Source organism: Megalobrama amblycephala, linkage group LG17 (genome assembly GCF_018812025.1).
Source record: "Megalobrama amblycephala isolate DHTTF-2021 linkage group LG17, ASM1881202v1, whole genome shotgun sequence".
NCBI lineage: Eukaryota > Metazoa > Chordata > Actinopteri > Cypriniformes > Xenocyprididae > Megalobrama > Megalobrama amblycephala.
The window spans coordinates 26,801,498-26,819,476 of NC_063060.1; the positions used below are offsets into that span (position 1 = coordinate 26,801,498).

The window sequence follows — 17,979 nt, forward strand, 5'->3', positions numbered from 1 at the left end:
ATGGAGACCATGTTTTCAGATGTATGTTGTTCATTATTTGCAGCTCACTATGTTTAGAGCATTATTGTGCTGATCTGACTGGCATAATCAGTATTATAACAGCATTTTAAATAAATACAATTCACAAGTTTTTGTAGCACAGCAATATTTTTCCATGTAGTGGTCATGACGTTTCTGCCTCAAGTGTTTCATAAAGATATTCCAGCTGAACTCTGAAGCGACCTGACATTTTTCATGCAGTATAGCAAACAAACTTCTCTGCTCTCATCTGCGTGTTCTGAAGGGAGATCCCCCTTTAAAAGGAAATAATACTTTCATTCCAGGTGAAAAAAAGAATCAATTATTGTACAAAAAATACAACATCAGAGATAAATTCAACAAAAGCTAAAGTAAAAAAACAAAACAATGTTCAATGTCTTACTAACATTAAAACGCCTTAAGTCAAATTGAAACAAAGTACTTGACTCTGTATTAGAGCTGCACAGTTAATTGTTAAAAGATTATGATCTCAATTCAAACAGCCACACGATCTCATTCCTAAATGACAACGATTCAGCCATGTCTATTAAACCTTAGACAAAAATCACACCGGAACATTCAAATCTGTGTTTGCGCTGCCGCTGACCCAGAGAGACATTCGAGGTATAAATCAGCTTCACAAACAACACTGATGTCTACAGAAGTGATCAAAATAGAGCAAATCACCTTTTGAAAGTAACTTGGTGCTTCAAATAACAATTGTATCATTACATTGTTACACCACTAGGTGGCGACAAGTGATTGAAAAAAAAAAAAAAAAAAAAAAAAAAGTATTTGTCATTGAATCATTCATTCAAGAGATTCGGTCAAACTCAAGTTAATTTAGGTTAATTAAACATTTTAAGTAGTCTGCAGCAATTACACGTGTCTACACCGGACATGAGCGGCGCGACATGTCAAAAGACAATAGAACTCATTATAATCAGTGATACAGTCTACACTGGATGCGGTGCGTCGCGACAACAAATTCCCGACAGTAAACAGATTCCCCGTTCTGTTTCTGACGTAGTCCAAGTTCTTTGCAACAGTTGGTTTGTCACGTTCAGTGTAAACAGCTTCTTTTTTTTTTCCCAGATCAGAACCTCTGGAAAATTACATGTTATTTTGTTTTAGGCCTAGGTGTCTTTTCAGAATCGGTGGAGAATTGTGATCTCTATTTGAAACAAAACAAATTGTGATTCTCAGTTTATCCAGAATCAAACAGCTAGAGATGCACCGATTGCAATTTTCTTGGCCGATTCCGATTTCCGATTTTTTGTTAGTGAGATCGGCCGATATCGATTTTTGCCGATTCCGATTTTCTTTCTAAGAACTATAATTGACAACATATACAAACAAAAATCTACTTTTCTTCAATGCAAAGTTTTATTTTCATTAAAAAAAAAAAACAAGTAAAACTCAATAATAAAATATAAACAGCTCAAATAAATGCAATAGAATAAAGATAGCTATGAAACTAAGTTTTTTGGGTTAACTGGGTTTCTATTCAGGTAAGAAATACTACAGAAATTAAAGTAATCAAATGTAAAATGACACATTCAGTATTATTTTACATTGGTTACATTAATTTCTGTAGTCTTTATTGTAAATATTAATACAGATCAATTCTTACCATTAAAGTTATAAAACTTATTCAGTCAAGAGCTGAAACTGATTTTCTTTGTCTTTTGTTCTTTGATTAACATGACAGACAGCAGCAGGAATATTGGACTGCTGTCCCTTTCAGAGTTTATGAACGGTGTTCAACGGACCCAATACTGTTACACATGACATGGGTTCACTTTCTTAGCTATTTAACGATTCAAAACTGACTGTGTTTATCTGTATACTCACCAAGATTGCCTGTGCCGCTGGTTTTGACATACTTGTGTATGTATTTGACAGTTTGAGCGCAGGAAGGTGCTTATTTTGGTACTTGTGAGTCTGTTTGACTTCTATCTCTGTTTGAGACTGAGCGTGGCTTGTTCGCTTCACTAATATAGATCAGTGGTGCGCGCGCTTTCGGTGTGAGCGCGAAACCTGTGGGAATGACTAAAATTATGCGCAGTAAGCACTATTTAACCGGAGCGAATGAGGCGAGTGAGAGAGAGGAGGCGCCCGCGCGGGTGTGTCACTTCACCGTGACAGAGAAGAGAGCGGGAACGCGCATTTGACGTTATTGCCTGTGCCGCTGGTAACAAAAAAGATCGGCTCGGAATCGGTAAGAAGTGAGACTGATCATGAGGAAAATCGGCCGATTCCGATCCCTGTCCGATCAATCGGTGCATCTCTACAAACAGCTTTACTGTACATTTATTTTTTTTTTATGATTTTGCAATGAAAGCATGTAAATACTACATTTGCTGCTACTAAAACACTTTATTATAGGCCAGACAGAGTGTCCCTGCTCCATTTCTCTATCCAACAAAGTCTTTGGCCTAGAAACGTACATTTGGCCTGTGTATGTTTTAAGTAAACACTGTAAGTGATATGAACAAAACATGCAATTAAGTTAATTTGGTTTTTAGTAGTTAATTGTTAAATCGACAGTTTCCAAGTTCCCAACCACCCGCCTGTCATAGAGTGCAACAGTGTCTGCCCACCTTGATTCCAGAAGTATTTTCCACATTCATTTTTCGCATAGTAATTTTTTTTTTTTTTTTTTAAAGATTGCGTTAAAAAGCTGTAAGCCATGAACCAAACCAAAGCAGCTATGAGGTGAATCACAACATTACAAATTTTGATTTGAAACAAAACAGTATTGAAAATCAGGCAAATAGAAAAAGGGTACAAAACTGTGAACAGATTCAATAAGTTAAATGACTACAATCACACAAAGCATTGTGAATGACATAAATTGAATTAAAAATGATGACGTATGAAGCTCTTGATTTAAAGAAAATGACAAAGCATTTCATATCACGATTGTAGTTACCAAAATGATCATAACAACAACATAACATTTTATCTACTAACACGTACATGTTCAAATAAAGTTTTGAAAAAAGTTTTATAAAATGATAAAATGGCATACAGGCTGAATGAAAATGAAGTAATGCTCTGAATATCCACTCTGTGACAGTAGATGGCGCTTATGGAACAGCAGATAATAAAGCTGTTTTGCTGCGCTTATAAACACTACTTTATTAGGGATTACACAGAGGAAATTGGAAAAGAAAATGCCATCAAAACTTTTCTGAAGACAGTCAGTCCCCATCAGAGATACATACATATAATTAATTCATTCATACATTTATTCATATAATTTCCCTTAGCACTCTTGTAAAACCTCACAGCGTTCCGCCATGTTTTCACACTAAAAAAAACATATTCTGCATGCTGCACCTGCATGAAACTATTGCTTAAAGGGATAGTTCACCCAAAAATTAAAATTCTGTCATCAGTTACTCACCCTCGAGTCATTCCAAATCTCAGAAGACTTTAGTTCATCTTTCAAACAAGATATTTTAATGAAATCTGAGAGATTTCTGACCCTCCACGTAACTATCACTTTGAAACTTCAACAAGTTCATAGAAAGATCATAAAACTAATCCTGACAGAATTTTCATTTTTGGATGAACTAACCCTTTAACTTTGCTTCATACTGGAAAAGATTTATTTTTTTCAAAATCACAGTAATCAAATATGGTTTTAATAATCATGGTTTATCATCAAACCAGTAAAGCTCACAGTAGATCGGTCTTTAAAGGTGCCCTCGAATGAAAAATTGAATTTATCTTCAGTACATGGAAATGACATACAGTGAGTCTCAAACTCCATTGTTTCCTCCTTTTTATATAAATCTCATTTGTTTAAAAGATCTCCGAAGAACAGGCGAATCTCAACATAACACCGACTGTTACGTAACAGTCGGGGTGTACGCCCCCAATATTTGCATATGCCAGCCCACGTTTCCAACATTATAAAAGGCATTAGACAAGGGCAGCCAGTATTAACGTCTGGATCTGTGCACAACCAAATCATCAGACTAGGTAAGCAAGCAAGAACAATAGCGAAAAATGGCAGATGGAGCAATAATAACTGACATGATCCATGATAACATGATATTTTTAGTGATATTTGTAAACTGTCTTTCTAAATGTTTCATTAGCATCTTGCTAATGTACTGTTAAATGTGGTTAAAGTTACCATCGGTTATTACTGTATTCACGGAGACAAGAGAGCCGTCGCTATTTTCATTTTTAAACACTTGCAGTCTGTATAATGCATAAACACAACTTCATTCTTTATAAATCTCTCCAACAGAGTAGCATTAGCCGTTAGCCACGGAGCACTATCAAACTCATTCAAAATCAGAAGTAAACAATATAACAGTATACAATACTCACATAATCCGACGCATGCATGCCGCATGCATGACGAACACTTTGTAAAGATCCATTTTGAGGGTTATATTAGCTGTGTGAACTTTGTTAAGGCACTGTTCAAGGCAAGCGCAAGCTCTGTGGGCGTGGACCACGGGATTTAAAGGGGCCGCAGCATAAAATCGGCGCTTTATAATGATGCCCCAAAATAGGCAGTTAAAAAAATTTATAAAAAAAAAATCTATGGGGTATTTTGATCTGAAACTTCACAGACACATTCAGGGGACACCTTAGACTTATCTTTTAAAAACATAATCTAGGGCACCTTTAAAGGTTTATTAAGATACCATTAAAATCATTTTCCCTATGGAGAAAATGAATGGGAATTTTACTTCTTCAACCTGACAGTTGCCCTCTATTATCTAAACTCACACCACTGACTGAGCCAGAAGCTGACATGTCAGGCTGCTCAAACAAACAGAGCGATATTGAAAGTGCCACAGTGTTTAAACTTGTCTCGGAAACCAAGTTACATGCAGTTTACTTGAAACCATCTCTGAGCATTACACTGGGATAGCAGAAAGTAATGTACTACCATTGCAGCAGCTTTAACTGGAAGTCCACATCATGTCCTCCTCAGTTAATAATTGTACAGTTTCTAATAGGGCTCCACGATTAATCGAAGTAAAACCGAAATTGCCATTTTGGCATAGTGAGGAGTGGCAATGTGATCAGAGCGGCTCGATCAGTTCAGTAAATGCTGCTTCATCTCAACAGGTGTTTGAGTCACTTATGATGTGCAAAATTATTGATACTTATGGTGTGCAGTTTTTAAAAGCAAAACGTGCCAAACATTGCATGTTTTTACTCCAAATTCACTTCATAACGTCAGTCGAGCGTTCAAAATAACTTCCATTTGGAATCTGAAGTGACTTCTTATCACAGATTGAGGCAGTAAATATATTATTTTATACTGTAATTAATGCTATATTATATAATTATAAAATTTTACACAGCCCTGCTTGCTAAGTTTCTCACAGATGGAAGTAGCATAACTCTTTCAGTGAGATTAAAAAAAGTTTAATACTCTGCTATGAATGCAGCCTATAAGAAAGTAAAATACTGACCACCCTTTTGATATTCCGTCCATTATCATTATAGGAGCAAACTTCCATTTTCAGAATAATGATTATGAAGTGCGGTTTCCTATAGCAACGGCGAGATAAAGTATAGCGAGTAGAGAAGAAAGGAAAGATTTGGATTAGTGTATGCATGACAGCAGAGGATTTAATAGCAAAGATGGAGGGAGGAGAGGTGACTAATAAAACTAAGATGTGCAATAAAAAGGTCACAAATTCAAAAGACATGCTGGGAGGGAAAAAGAGCAAATGGCTACCTCCAAGAACAGTTTCAACTGATTATGCAGAAATGTATTTCTAGAATTAAACAGGGCAAAACAATTATGTTTAGTTGTGATTTTACATGCAGTCTTGAGGGCTAGAAGGGGAAAAATGCATATACCCATGAAAGAGACTGGAGCTAACGACATACAATATCTAGGGTAATAAATCAGTTTCTTTGTGGCCTAAAGCATTTTCAAACCTATTTGCAAGAGATAATGCCACCAATTCCTTTCAGCCCCGAAGACCCACAAGCAGATGATTTAATAGCTCATTTATCACAAGCCTTTTTAGGAAAGCGACCGAATGGCCCTCACCTCTACCTACTAACTAGGTTAATCATACCCTCTATTAGCAGGTTTCTTTTTAATCATTTTCATTTCCGAACATACACTATCATTTAAAAGTTTGTGGTCAGCAGGATTTTTTTTTTTTTTTTTTTATTTAAAGAAATTAATACTTTTACTCAGCAAGGATTGATCAAAAGTAAGAGTAAAGACAATGTTACAAAAGATTTCTATTGCAAACAAATGCCTTTATTTTTAACTTTCTATTAATCAAAGAATCAAGAGAAAATGCTTCACGGTTTTCAAAATTGATAATAAGAAATGTTTCTTAAGCACCAACTCAGCATATTAGAATGATTTCTGAAAGATTATGTGACACTGAAGACTGGAGTAATGATGCTGAAAATAGAGCTTTACCATCACAGGAATAAATTACATTTAAAAATACATTAAAACAGAAAAGTTATTTTAAATTGCAATAATATATCATAATATAAACTTTTGAATGGTAGTTCACATCTCTTAAACTTAATATTCTCACATTATGTAACCGAGTATGTAACATTACAAAGCCATATTTTATTTGAAAGCCACAGCAGGGGGCATCATGTATGAGTTATGATGATTTCATTATAACAGATGTCATTAAAAAAACAAAAAAATAATAGCATGAAGGTATGCAACAGCACAAGGGTTGTATATGGCATAACTCTGACCATTTTTAAGTGAACTATCCTTTTAGCAATCATTTCTGGCCTGTCTCATATAGCTAATAATGTCAGGCTGTCAGGTTCTGTTGAACGGTCATTAATAAAAGTGCTTAACCTAATAATCAACCCATCACAGTATTTCAAAGAAGTAGAAGGTGTCTGACATGTTCAACTTTTTGTGCACTAGTCTGATTTGGACCATGGGTCGAACACATTAGGTGGTCAGCTGTGACTAATACTCCACATGCTGAGGTGACAATTTCTGTCACAGTGTCTGCATTTATGTGTCATTTCCTGGTAGGTGGTAGCACTGCACTCCTTACAGCCTCTCCCTTTTGTCCTCTGCTGGGCTGAAGGGAATCACTTCACCTTTCTGGGTCAGGTACCTTCAACTGCATATCAACATCCTGAGCATTGATCCCATAATAGAGATGGATCAGTATCGACTTTATAACCAATACTGATACTGATTATTTGCATGTTTATGTGCCTGATAACCGATATATATTATTTCTGTTTTTGAGAGATATAACAGCACTGAACTGAATGAAATTGCTTTTACACTTTTTTACTATACCATAATTTCACTCCCTCCTTGCATATATAACAAAATACACTTCTACATCAATAAATTAAGTGTTCTGAAAGAGTGCAAAAAATAAAGTGCAATGTCATTAAAGTGCCTTGTTTAACTAAAAGCATTACAAACGGATAACAAATATATCATATAAAAATAATTCTAACAAATATAAAAAGGCGAAAAAAAAAAAAAGATTATGAAATATATGCTGACAGAACATTGTTTTTATCTATGCGTTTATGCAGAACTTCTTCCACGTAGCTGTAGTGTTGTCAAAAGTACCGACTTTGATGAAATTTTAAAAATGTGATGCCTTGAGCACTGTTGAGTGGATTTGTAAACACCTCTGATTGGCCACTGTGTTCACACGCTCATCAGATATGTCTGTGATTGGCTGCAATTAGGGCTGGGCGATATATCGCATGCGATTGTCACGCGCATTTCGTCAGTAAAGCCGTTTCCCTGATTACCGCTAAATCGCCATCACCTGCTTTCAAATGGAGCGCCATTTAAAAGGCCAATTTCACACTTCCGGGTTTTTGGCTTCCGGAACGATCCACGCAGTGTAAAAGTTTTTCCGGTTACACTGATAGATAGCCTCGATCAGGACCAGCTCGGGAATCAAAGTCGTTTTACGAATTAAATGTCATGAAAATGTTTGAACGTTCTTGGTGAATTATTGGTGAGACTACAGAGCTCTCATTAAGAGCTAAATTAATAAATAATTTGAAGTGATGGCGGTTAAACTGGTTATATTCTTCGTGCCTGTTTGGCGCGGCTGTGCATATCGTGGTCCATGTGCTGTAAAGACAGTGCTTGCGTCTCAAAGTGCATACTATCCATCCTAAATAGTAGTCTGTGTGTAATATTCAGTGCTATTTAGGGTGGATAGTATGCACATTGGGATGTATAGAGTGCTTTTAGCGACGTGCTGGGGAAATGATCAGCTGGAAGCTCCCTCAAGCAAGCCTGATCCTCTGATTCATGAAACAGGACCGCTCGCACCCTGATATTTCTGGATATAAACACTTCAGTCTCTCACTCATTTTCCTGTCGTCATCATCTTAAAGTGTGTATTATGCGAAGTATTATTGTGCTGTTGCAACATTAATGCAAAGACTGTTGTACAGTGTGGTGTTGGAAATTAGTTATGTCTTAGTTTAATAATTTTAATCGATCAGGATTAGTTATAGCATATGTTTGAATGTGGGATGATGCCATATGAGATTACATGCTATATATTTTTAAAACATATTAAACTCACGACAATATTATGTATCTCGATTTTATATCCCCCATTAAAGTATATATTGGGAGTTATTTTTTTAATGAATAAGTTATATAAATAATGTTCGTCGTATGTAATACGATCGGGGAAATTGATGAATGAGCTGCGTAGCCTTTACTGTATGACAGCTGGTGATATAAATCCACCTGCCGGTAAATTCGAGCAACATCTTAGTGGCCGTACAAGCTACAAACCAGTAGAAAATAATTTCTTTGTAGATTATACAAAAGCGACTTGGAAAACAGACAAAACAGAAAAGGTAAGAAGCGATATTTGAGAAAAGAGCATATCAATCTAATAGCCGCAGACGCATAGCGGAACTAACTTTACCCTGCGTCACGTGATTTCCGATTCTTGTGAAAAAGGCCTATAGACAGAACCATAGATCACTGACAAGCTAAGCAATATCGCGTTCATTATAGAAGGCGATTCATCTGCGATAATGAACGCGATATTGCGTAGCTTGTCCGTGAACTACGGTTCTGTCTATTAAATGCCGCTCCATTTGAAAGCAGGTGATGGCGATTTAGCGGTAATCAGGGAACCGGCTTTACTGACGAAATGCGCGTGACAATCGCATGCGATATATCGCCCAGCCCTAGCTGCAATGATCAACACTTCAAAAACATGTTGTAAATAGACATCAATGAAGTTGGTACTTTTGACAACACTATGTAGCTCTTATTTAGATGTTTATTAGCAAAATAAAGGTTATAGTAAATGTAATTGTAATTTAGGGAGTTTTAAACAAGTGAATCTTGTTCAAAGTTACATATGGTGGCCATACTGGAGCATTCCGGAGCCTCAAACCAGTGAGTGAACGGCACTATGAATGCGACTTTATGAGACTAATGATGAGCATAGACAACAGAGAGAGAATTAAATTCAGCTTTATTTCCAACATGCATTCATTCATGGCTGATTTATTTAACTGATGTATGACTCATCTCCCCTCAGATGCAGCGCCAACAAGATGGCGGCATTTATCACTGAATCCGATATAACAAAACCGATATTGGAAGAATGCTTAAATATGGGAAAAAATATCTGTAAAACTGATTAACGATCTTTACATTGCAACGTACAGTGGGAAAAACATACTGGCGTACAGACATCCCAGGAACAAGATTATGACAGTCTTTATGAGTTTCTTATTGCTTTACCTTGGTTAATTTTATGAGAGTCATTTGCTTTCTGTTAACGTTTGGATTAAATCCAATCATGGCTTTCTGAGAAACAGACCGGTCCTTCAGTATGAGTGAGAGACATCTGGCATTGAATTTCCAGACATACAGTTTGACCACAACATCACTTGCAGTTTATGAAAAGATTCTGACAGTAGCTCAAAAATATTTAGGTCATATTTTAACGACCTAAGAGCATGGTCTAAAGCGCACGGCGCAAGTGCGCTTAGGGCGTGTCCGAATCCACTTTTGCTTAAGGACGGGAAAAATAGTTGGCGCACCCCACACTAAAAGGGCTGTCCCAATTCTCTTACTGAGTAATGGGTGTGTTTTGGGCATAACATGCAATAAACCAATCAGAGTCTCGTCTCCCATTCCCTTTAAAAGGGAATTGGATAAAAGCGTCTGCCAAATGAATAAATGTAAATAAATGTAAAAGCCAGCTGCGCTCGTACCATGGCGGATTCGCCATTGACATGGCAGAAATTGCAAGCAGAAAAACTGAACGCTTCTCTAGTGAGGAAACGGATCTGGGGTGTGTTTCCCGAAGCAAACTATGGTCTCAAGTTCCGTCGTTACCAATAGAGTTCAATGGGACTTACGACCATAGTTGACTAACTATGCTTTCGGGAAACACACCCCTGCTTGTGCGCGAGGTTAAAGCGCGCAAGCAGACCATCTTCAGGAAAAGCATTTTTATCTTTATTAGGGCTGGGCGATATATCGCATGCGATTGTCACGCGCATTTCGTCAGTAAAGCCGGTTCCCTGATTACCGCTAAATCGCCATCACCTGCTTTCAAATGGAGCGGCATTTAATAGACAGAGCCGTAGTTCACTGACAAGCCACGCAATATCGCGTTCATTATCGAAGGCGATTCATCTGCGATATGAACGCGATATTAAATGCCGCTCCATTTGAAAGCAGGTGATGGCGATTTAGCGGTAATCAGGGAACCGGCTTTACTGACGAAATGCGCGTGACAATCGCATGCGATATATCGCCCAGCCCTAATCTTTATGCACACAATAATAATCTTTTACATTGTAATCCTTTTATTTTAAATATTTGGCATGTTTGTGTGCTTCTATGCATCCCTGTGTGTGTAACAAGCAGAGTGTACGCATGTTGTGCACCCACATTACTAACACGCTCTTTCACTGAAACGGAGACGCGTTTCAGTGAAATCGCACAAATTTTTTTTCCGGATAGGCGTTTCGTCCACACGGATCCGGCGTTTTCGAAAGGTGAAACCGGTATTTTTTGAAACCGGGTCCCAGAGTGGAAAAATTTGAAAACGCCGGCTTGGCGTTGTCGTGTGGACGGAGCAATTTTCTGAAACGATGATGTCATCACCCCACATGTCGACCCTAGTCAGACGCACTAACACCACAAAACAGCACCAATAACAGCAACAGCAGACTCTACATGCTTGTGTTCGTGCTGCAGAAGCTACTGAACCAAAATAAAGTGTTATTTCTAAGCTTTGCTAAAGTTTGTCTTCAGCGCGCAAGGTTTATGCACATGCTCAAGTCTTATTTGCTGCTTTAAGTGCATTTCTGCAGCAGAATTACAGCGGCACATAATGGTCTGGCATGTATACTACATCGTTTTGAGTCGTTTCAGTGGTTTCGTGTGGACGCAGATATTTTTTGAGACGAGGAAAAAAAAAAAAAGATCGGTTTAGGGTAAGCTCCGGCTTCGTGTGGACGTAGCCTAAATAACAAAACAAATATTGCGCCATTGACTTTAGACCAGGTTTCAGTTGGTCAAAGCCGCAGTCTATTTCAGTTGCCTCAAAATAGCAATGCGCCAACAATGCGGCTGAACACACCTCATTTTCAGATGCAAATGCATTTGCTATTTAAACTACGTGGTGCAGGATGTGAAAATAATAACTGAGTCGGGCTGAAACTAGCAAAAAACACTTGCGTCGCGCCTGGCGCCGCATTGTGCCGGATGTATGATATGCCCCTTAATCATTACAATCCATAAAGTCTTGAAGTTTGGCTGTCTGCAAATCCATTACAGTAATTACAGTGTGAAAGACAACAAAAAGCATGTCTTGGCTTGAAACGTTCTTTCACTAGTAAGCAAGTTGCACTTTCTTTACCAGGTTTTACCTGCTCGCCCATTTGGGCCATTAATTCACTAGCCTTGGTGCAAAAATAATATATTTATATTTATTTTTAAGTTATTTAAATACATATTTTAACAATAAATTTAAGCATTAAATAAAATATTATTTTAATGTATATTACTTATTTCAAATTTACAACAAATGAAAGTATCTAGTGCTGCGTGTTTTAAGACTGGCCCTAGGTCATCTTTATTGCAGAGTTCCATAAAATTAGGAAAGGAAAATAGTCATGGTTATTCACACATTCAAAGCAAATGAGTTTCTGCAGAGCTCAGTCTTTCAATACAAACTTCATGTACATGAAAAAAACATCCATCATTTTGCCAAGGTTGCCTTTTCTGTTTAAATAGTCTCTTCTTTGTCCAGAGGACAGACACAGTTGGAATGAGGGGGGAGTCCTTCTGTGACGGTTGGGCAGTCACCAGCACCCCCTCTATGCCAGGACTCCCCCTGGTCTTCTCCATCTGGCACACCAGTGGGAAGATGAAGCGCCAGAACTGCATCTTCCCGTTCTCCTGCATGCTGCTTCCTCTTGTCCCCGTGATACAGTCTGGAGACTGCACTCAGTGGGACTCAAAAAAAAAAAAAAACATTTCCATCAAAAACTACAAACCCTGTCCAAACCCTTTAAAACAGCTTAAGACAGCACCTAGCTCCCTTCAGCTCCCTACTGAAGCTGTTGCTGTATGCTTTGTGGAAGATTTTTGTCTATAATGGCTGACAGAAAACTATGACTTGTTTTCTGCATTCAGTTAGGATGAATTGAGAATATTCCACAGTTCACTCTAGAGTGACTATCCACAGAAAGGAGAAAGTGCTAGCAGAGGTATTTTTGCTGAGCAAAAAAACAAAAAAAACAATGTTTTCTAAATTCAAAACAGACACAGATTTGTTTCAGAGCAGCTGGTCAGTGCTGACCTTTCGATTTGAAGCTGGAATTCTGCAATTATGCCCAATTACTTCCCTAAACCATACTTACATTGTGAATACCAATTGATTAATCAAGCAAACACCATAATGAAACATCAACAACCAGTGGATGGAGGACGCTGGGATCAGAGCTGTGTGTTGTTGTGTGTCGCGGGTTTCGTGATAACATAGATGGAATGTAAATGCATAATTTATGCGACTGAAAGAGCAAAAAGTGGGGCTAAGAAATGAAATCTCCAATGACAACATGCGGTGTTCCATATCAGAGGTTGAAAAAAGAACACAACCCTACAAACAACAGGTAAATACAGTTATCTCTGTTTTCCATGTTCATGAAGAGTAAATGTTTACATGGCTTTTTAAAAATGGCGGGTGCCAGTGTTTGACATGCGTTTGGCCTAACAATATACACTTACGTCACTGGTAGTTTCTATAGTGCTGGTTTAGACCATACTCCGCCAACAGTTCTAGGAACCATTAAAACGTTCCTCCAGTGTGAAAGCCCCTAATAGGGTAATAAAAGAGACAGTCCACCCAAAAAAATGAAAATTCTGTCATCATTTACTCACCCTCATGTTGTTCCAAACCTGTAGGAGTTTCATTCTTCTGTTTACCACAAATGATGTGTGAGATGAAGCCTAAATTCAATCTGTTCATCATATAAAGCAATAGAGTCTCTTCAGAAAATTTGGACTAAACCGCTCAATTTATATAGATCAGTTTTACAAACTCTTTATGAACTTTTTGAAGCGTCAAAGAGTCCGTTGTGTAGCTGTCTATGGTGGGATGCTCTCAGATTTAATCAGAAAGATCTTCATTTGTGTTCCGAAGATTAACGAAAGACTTAAGCGTTTGGAACAACATGAGGGTGAGTAATTAATGACAATTTTCATTTTTGGGTGAACTATCCGTTTAAATGGTTCTGTACTGCCTCTAAATATATGGTTTTATAAACACCATTTTAAATTTTAACTCTGCAGCCAAACTAATGCTTAAAAAAAAAAAAAAAACAAGCACTGCAATCCAAACCACTGTACACTGCCCACCTACACCACAACAAATGCATGTCCCAGTTCTCTAAACGGGGCTGCAAAAGAGCCTCCCTTATCAATATTCAAAGGAGCCCACAGCAATTTTTTTAATTGTTAAACACACAAGGCCATTGATGCTGCATAAACATTAAGCAATCCTCCGTATCAGTACTGTGGCTTGCAACTCCCTCTACATTCATCTTCCTGAGTGACAGCACACAGAACCACATGCATGTCAATATGACAAGCGGCTGGCTGAGTTTATTGGATTATTGAAAATCGCGGTGACAGAAAAGAGTAGCAAGAAGGGAATCAACAAAGACAGCGAGGGAAAGAGTGTACATGTGTCTGCGTGGTTGGATTAGGGCATGGAGGGGGAGGTCACCTTCACACGAAACACTGGCAGTAATCGTACCTTGGACACGTCCTTCTGCCTAATGGAGCCACCACAATGGTGACGGAGGCCCGGTGACTAACACGCTAATCTAATAAGTCACGCAAAACCACAAACTGGTCATGGCCTGTAGCGTCACTGGTGCACTGCGAAAGCAAGGGATTGAGCAGCATGAGCAGGATCGTATATGATGGTAGAAATGAGATCTAGAGATGCACCAATATTACAGTACTGGATTATACAAGAAGGCAATAGTTATATGTATGAGATATTACAGATAAATCACAAAAATAAGATTATATACTTTTGTCTAAATAAATGAAAATGAAACACAAACTAAAATCAATCATTTTAAATTTGAGCATCACAACATCATAATATTATAATGCAGTATGAAAAATGAATATTCATTTAAGATGATATTTAACAGTTTTGTATTTGTGTTTTTAAAAAAAGGTAACATTAGCATGCAGAATTAAATATCCAGTACTGGCTAATATATATATAATCTATGATGATAAGAAGTTATTTTTCCTGAAAATTAAAAATGTTTATGCATTTACATATCATATATTCCTGTTTTGGAATGCCCAGGGAGGATAACATAACATTAGATAAGCCTTCTGCCTGTGCTGTCGCGATAACCGCAATATCGTAATACCGAGCTATTGACGAGCCAACCGCAGAGGACTGCAAAAACCGCTGCAACCGCGATATTTGCATGTTTTCTGTTTTTTGAAAGATTATGTCTAAGGCTGTCAAACGATTAATCGCGATTAATCGCATACAAAATAAAAGTTTGAGTTTGCCTAATATATGTGGGTGTACTGTGTGTAATTATTATGTATATATAAATACACACAAATTAATGTATATATTTAAGAGAAATATGTTATTTATGTACAAAATATTTTTATTTATATATAATATAAATTATATAAAAATATAAATAAATACATATACTTGTAAATATTTCTCAAATATATACATGAATGTGTTTGTATTTATATATACATAATTACACACAGTACACCCACATATATTAGGCAAACTCAAATTAGGCAAACTCAAATTAGGCAAACTCAAATTAGGCAAACTCAAATTAGGCAAACTCAAATTAGGCAAACTCAAATTAGGCAAACTCAAATTTTATTTTGTATGCGATTAATCGCGATTAATCGTTTGACAGCCCTAATTATGTCCTTCTCGTTTGCACTTCATGCATGTGTACTAAATATTAAATAAGTTAATAATAATAGCATAATGTGCACCATGGTGATTTGTAAAGAGGCTCCGTATATTTGCACAAAACAAGCCTAAACAGACAGCGATTGTGAGAGAGATCGACTGAGCGCGTACGATTGCGAGACAAATATTCTCGTGAAAAAAGGTTGTGTCCAAGGATAGCGAAATCTCTGGCTTAGCATCGATGCATTAAAAGTCAGATGAGTCGTATAAAGTGGCGCTCAAAGTTAAAATGATTTTAACAGCTGTTTCTTTACATCTCTCTTTGAATGAATCAGCGTTTTTGAACGTGAAGTTGAATGAATGGTTTAAAGACTCAAAGACAGTCCCTTGACACAACAATGTAACTGCACTGACTGACAGCCGTCTAGAAAGTGCAGAGATGAGTTCTGCTTATACTCATGAAATATCAGCAGAAAGTATCTTGTTTAGTCAGATTTGAGAATTGGAACTAACTATTATATATAACAATAGCCCAACGATCTTATTGTCAGGTTTATGTTCTGTTATGTAGACCCTTATTTTGATATTCTGTTCTGTTTACTTCACTTCCTGTTTGCTTTATTTAGTTTCGTTATTAAATATGACCTTGTTACACAGTTATATTATATATATATATATATATATATATATATATATATATATATATATATATATATATATATATATATATATATATATATATATTAGTGATAATACCGCATATCGCACTATTCCTTAACCGCGACAGCCCTAGTGCTGTCTTGACTTGCTCTCTTTCATCACTTTCACTTTAATTCTCATGCACTGACTTGTACACTAAACTGAACATCCAATCAGAGTTCCCACTCTCACCGACCACCCCGACGGCAATTCAGTATGCTGAATCGGGCAAAATGGTTCCAACGTGTGGAACACACCGCAAAAACTAGCCCCACAGATGCTCGCCGATGGGCAGGCATTGGCCAACAGCCGACCGTCAGCTTGGTGTGTCCCGACCTTAAGAGAACTCAATTCAGTATTCACACGCTGTCTGAGGTGCGGCTTTTTGTGCGCACGCTTCGGATGTGTGTGCAGAGCCACACACACACACAAAAAAAAAAATTCTCATACAGCGAGCAAAAACTGTAATGAGTTCTCTTTCATGTCTTCTTGCACTTGAATACTTAAACAGGCAAGGCTTAAAAACATGCAAATTTATATACATAGAAATGCAAAAACAACAGCTTAGAAACAGTGAAACAACAGTGATAGAGTATAAATCAGTTCAATTCTTTATTAATGCCCAACTTGCGACTTTTATATGAACTTGGCAACCATAACAACCTTTGCGGAATCTCTCTGTTAAAGGATTAGTTCACTTCTGAATGAAAATTTCCTGATAATTTACTCACCCCCATGTCATCCAAGATGTTCATGTCTTTCTTCAGTCGAAAAGAAATTAAGGTTTTTGATGAAAACATTTGAGGATTTTTCTCCTTATAGTGGACTTCAATGGACTCCAAACGGTTGAAGGTCAAAATTAGTTTCAGTGCAGCTTCAAAGGGCTTTAAACGATACTAGATGAGGAATAAGGGTCTTATCTAGTGAAACGATCGGCATTTTCTTAAAAAAAAAAAAAAATTCTTCAAAAAGCTTACATTGTATGTCCTGCGCCTTCCCTATTCTACTTACAGAAAAAATGGAACTGGCGCCGCGTTTGTTCCGTAAGTTGAATAGGGAAGGCATAGGACATACAGCGTAAGCTTTTTGAAGAAAACGGAAGGCGGAAGCACTTGCAAGGCGATCATTTGTGTTTATAAAGCATATACAGTTGTATTTTTTTTAAGAAAATGACCTATCGTTTCACTAGATAAGACCCTTATTCCTCATCTAGTATCGTTAAAGCCCTTTAAAGCTGCAGTGAAACTGTAATTTTGACCTTCAACAATGGAGTCCATTGAAGTCCACTATAAGGAGAATAATCCTGGAATGTTTTCATCAAAAACCTTAATTTCTTTTTGACTGAAGAAAAGGACATGGACATCTTGGATGACATGAGGGTGAGTAAATTATCAGGAAAATTTTATTTGAAAGTGGACTAATCCTTTAATATTTCGATATAGTCATTAAGCCATTAAAGTGGTCATATTTTAGTTTTACTGTGTCAAACACTGAATTATGGTCAAACATGCATATAAATGTTGATGCATTTGTAATGTTGACATGCATTCTCTGTAAAGCTGCTTTGAAATGATATGTATTGTGAAAACACTATACAAATAAATGTTAATTGAATTGAATAAAAAAAAAAAAAATGTAAACACCAATATTAACAAGTGTCAAAAGAATAGGCTTTCACTTGTGAACAAGTTGAAAAAAAAAAATATCAGAGCTAGTTTTCAAAAGTACAGCTTGCAAGGTAAGGCATAATGTTCAAAATAAATCAGGACAGAGTCAATCCAATTACCTCTCAGCACAAACCATC

The 17,979-nt window shown here is 37.0% G+C and overlaps 1 protein-coding gene across 1 annotated transcript in view; it reads right to left on the reverse strand.

Annotated features, from left to right (window-relative positions):
- Nucleotides 1-17,979, reverse strand: part of ptprfb (protein tyrosine phosphatase receptor type Fb) — a 235,675-nt gene that overhangs the window by 213,123 nt on the left and 4,573 nt on the right.